Raw genomic sequence first — 3974 nt, 5'->3', positions numbered from 1 at the left:
CATAGATAACTCAATTTCTAAAACGTAAAGCTTAAATCCAAACTTAACACTTTTTAAGGTCTTAACACAGCCTAATTTTAGAGTGTAGAAAACTATTTACACATGTAAAATACCAAATCCCAATCAAGTGTCTATTAGTAAAGCCAAATACTTTAAGGTATATTAACATATTCTAGGAAGAAGGGCTAAGGTTACTAAAAATACAAAAGCAACTATAGAATTCTGCAGATCAGCCTTGGGGTGATGCTGCTTCCACTGTGGTCTAGGTTTCTTGTTGAGACTCAGGCTTGGCAGAGGGTTCTGAGTCTAAGGGAGGGCTTTCTTCGAGTTTGGCACTCTCCTCAGTAGTGGTACAGCCTCCTCGCTGGTATCAGCCCCCTCCTTGCTAGTATCACCTGCCTCATTGCAAACTTCAGCCTGATCTGGGACTGCACTCTCCACCTCCAGAGTGGACTCAGGGACGCCCTCCTCCGTGATCTTCAGCTCAGGCTCTGAGCTCCATATGGATGCCTCCCCGAGGGCAGCTTTGGCAGGGACCTCCCAGGCAGAGGTCTGAGACTCTTCTGAAAGCACAGCTGCAGCCTCTGGGACTTCCTCAACATCTACCGATTCAGCTTCCTTTACAGAAATTTCTCCAGTCTCTGAACATACTTTCTCAGCTTCTGCCACATGCTCCTTTTCACCTGGAAGTGGTTGTAACTCTGCCTTTGTTCTTTCGATTCCGTTACATGTTTTGTGTGTCTGACTTGCTTTGGTGTGAAAGCCTTGTAAGTGTAATATCCACCAGCACTGACTGTCACCCCTACAAGCAGGTAATACATCATACTGGAGCCAAATGTTCCAGGGAATTTGCTGGATGACAGTCGGCGAAGAGATGCTAGGAAAACAAATTTAAGCATGGTTACTTTCGACACGTAATACAGGCATCCTACATAATTACATCTTTTAAGTAGTTTCTCCTATTATCGTCGGAGATTTTCACTTCTGAGAAGGCAGTGTTGAAGGTAGGGTACTGATCCTATCCAACAACCTCTCATCTGATTTGAGAGACCGTGGTGAAGCCTGGCATCTTGATGTTGGGAAGTTCACATTATTTTAAAGTTATATAGTTTCTTATTCTATGCGGGAAGAGCCAGATGAAAGTAAGCCTAAAATTCAAAAATGTAAAAATCTTGATGTCCAACATGATCTCCTATGATGGGAAGGGTTTCAGTTGTCTCAAATCAATTCTATGCATCTGTCGTGAGCAGCGCACAGAGCTTGTCTGATGAGCAGCGCACAGAGCTTGTCTGATAGGTTGAAGCCATTTTTGTTTCGGGCCTGCTACTACTGTCCTTGTCAACTATCCTATGCTAGGATCTTCAGTATAACTAAGGCTGCACTTTCACTAATGGCATGCTGGACTCTTTCAGGGACTGCAATTCTACTTAGTGGTGCCAAGCTTTGGTTTCTCTCTATGACCTCTTCAATCCTGGACTTTCCACTGCTACTAAAACTAAGCCTTTATCAGTTGTCTCTCCTGGAATTCTCACACTGCCAAAGCTCAGCTGCCTTACATGATCCCTTTAAACCTTCAAAATTAGCATCATGTCGATGACTCTTACAGGTTACCAAGTTCAGCTTTAGCTGGATGTACAGCCTTGATCCCCCACTGGACCAGAGCTCTGTGTGCTGATCTGAAGGAACACGTCCCAAAAGATGTCACCTTGATGATCCTAGCCCTAGCTAACCAACATTGATTTTTCAAATTAAACAGAGGCTTCACTTCAATGTTGCTGGTCCCTTGTTAATCACAGCTGATTCTTCAGCCTCATCTCATCAGAAACTACATTCTTAATTTAAATATCACACAAATGGCCCTGATGAAGTCCTTCCAGGATTCTGAAATTTCACAGTACAGGTCTCCATTGACTGCTTGTTTTTCAGCATCCCTAGCTTCCAAGCTCCCACAGAATAGAACACTATTCTCTGAACTAAGCTCTGAACATTCAATGGCTTTTTTAGTCCTAAGTTCCATAATGTCCCACAACTCTGCTAAAGACTCATGACCACAAAACCTACTCTCTGCAACCAATTTTTGGATCAGGAAATAATTAGTGTACTCAATAAAAAATCATGGAAGAGTTCTCCTTACTGGCTTTCTCAACTCAGTTTCTTACATATCTCATGCTTATCTATCAACAAGTAGTACCACCCACAGTTGCATAGGGCCTTCGCTATCAATTAGTAACCAAGAAAATTCCTTGGAACATGACCACAGCTAAATATAATTCTTCAGTTAATGTTCCTTCTTCCTAAGTGTGTCAAGTTGCCAAAAAGTAAATAAACAATGACATCCAGACTTATATTAACTTCTAGAACTTTCATATTATATTGCAAAGTTTATTATATTATTTGTAGGTAAAGATGAGGAACTGAGATCCTCTTGTCTTAAAGGTCATGTGTCATATCATGCAGTGACAGAGATTTGCATATTGAGTTTTTATCATCACCCTACCATCAATTATTTGATTTTCACTAGTTTAGACTCAGAAGTCAAATCTCTTAATTTCTTTATATTTTAGTCACATTTGTCTGGATCTCTCTCTCTCTATATATATAGCTCTCTCTCTCTCTCTCTCTCTCTCTCTCTCTCTCTCTGTGGGCCAAAGGTTAGAATCTGATGTTTTCAACTATTGTTCTCACCATAGTTTTAAAATAGAGTCTATTGCTGAACCTGAAACTCACCAAGTTTTCAAGGTTAGCTGACTGTCAAGCCCTGGTGGTCCTCTGCTCCCTACCTCCCCAGTGCTAGGAGTACACAGGTTTTTATATGGGTGCTTGAAATCTGACTCAGGTTCTCTTGCTTGTATGGCAAGAATTTTACCATGTTAGTCACTTTTAATTGATAAGGCTGCTTTAAATTTATGTTACTGCACTTTGAAAGAAAAGGTACTACTAAACGTGCCATCTTAATTTTATAAAATGAGGAAGAGGTGAAAGAATAGGACAAAAGTTAATCACAGAAAATAGCATAGTTGTTCAAATCTTGTTAGGCTAACCCCTTGGGATTTTCATAATAAAATTGGGTAAACCAGATATCCCTCAACAGAGGAATGGATACAGAAAATGTGGTACATCTACACAATGGAGTACTACTCAGCTATTAAAAACAATGAATTTATGAAATTCTTAGAGAAATGGATGGATCTGGAGAATATCATCCTGAGTGAGGTAACCCAGTCACAAAAGAACACACATGGTATACACTCTCTGATAAGTGGTTATTAGCCCAGAAAATCAGAATACACAAAGTACAATCCACAAACCACAAAAAAACTCAAGAAGAAGGAAGACCAAAATGTGGATACTTCATTCCTTCTTGAAAGGGGGAACAAAATACCCATGGAAGGAGTTGTAGAGACAAACTATGGAGCAGAGACTGAAGGAAGGACAATCCAGAGACTGTTCCACTTGGGAATCCTTCCCATAATCAATCCTCAAATCCAGACACTACTGTGGATGCCAGCAAGTGCTGGCTGACAGGAGCCTGATATAGCTGTCTCCTGAGAGGCTCTGACAGTACCAGACTAATACAGAAATAGAGGCTCACAGCCATCCATTGATCTGAGTATAGGGTCTCCAATGAAGGAGCTAGAGAAAGGACCAGAGGAGCTGAAGGGTTTGCAGCCCCTTAGGACAAACAACAATATGAACTACCTAGTACCCTCAGAGCTCCCAGGGACTAAACCACCAAGCAAAGAATACACATGGTGGGACTCATGGCTCCAGCTGATAGCAGAGGATGGCCAAGTCAGTCATCGGTGGGAGGAGAGGCCCTTGGCCCTGTAAAGGTTTTATGCTCCAGTGTAGGGGAATACCAGGGTCAATAAGCAGGAGAGGATAGGTTGGTGAGCAGGGAGAAGGAGGAGGGAACAGGGCTTTGTTTTTGTTTTTGTTTTTATTTTTATTTTATTTTAATTTTTTCTTTTTCT

General features: G+C 41.3%; 1 protein-coding gene and 1 pseudogene across 5 annotated transcripts in view; one reads left to right on the top strand and one right to left on the bottom strand.

Moving 5' to 3' along the window:
* Positions 1 to 3974, top strand: part of Tenm1 (teneurin transmembrane protein 1) — an 803700-nt gene that overhangs the window by 104223 nt on the left and 695503 nt on the right. The gene's annotated exons all lie outside the window — the stretch shown is intronic.
* The window catches only part of LOC116091345, an 86945-nt pseudogene continuing 83200 nt past the window's right edge, over positions 230 to 3974 (bottom strand).

The sequence above is a fragment of the Mastomys coucha genome, chromosome X, assembly GCF_008632895.1.
Source record: "Mastomys coucha isolate ucsf_1 chromosome X, UCSF_Mcou_1, whole genome shotgun sequence".
In the NCBI taxonomy this organism is placed as follows: domain Eukaryota; kingdom Metazoa; phylum Chordata; class Mammalia; order Rodentia; family Muridae; genus Mastomys; species Mastomys coucha.
The sequence above is the reverse complement of the archived record's forward strand: the minus strand, read 5'-3'. Positions and strand labels throughout refer to the sequence as shown.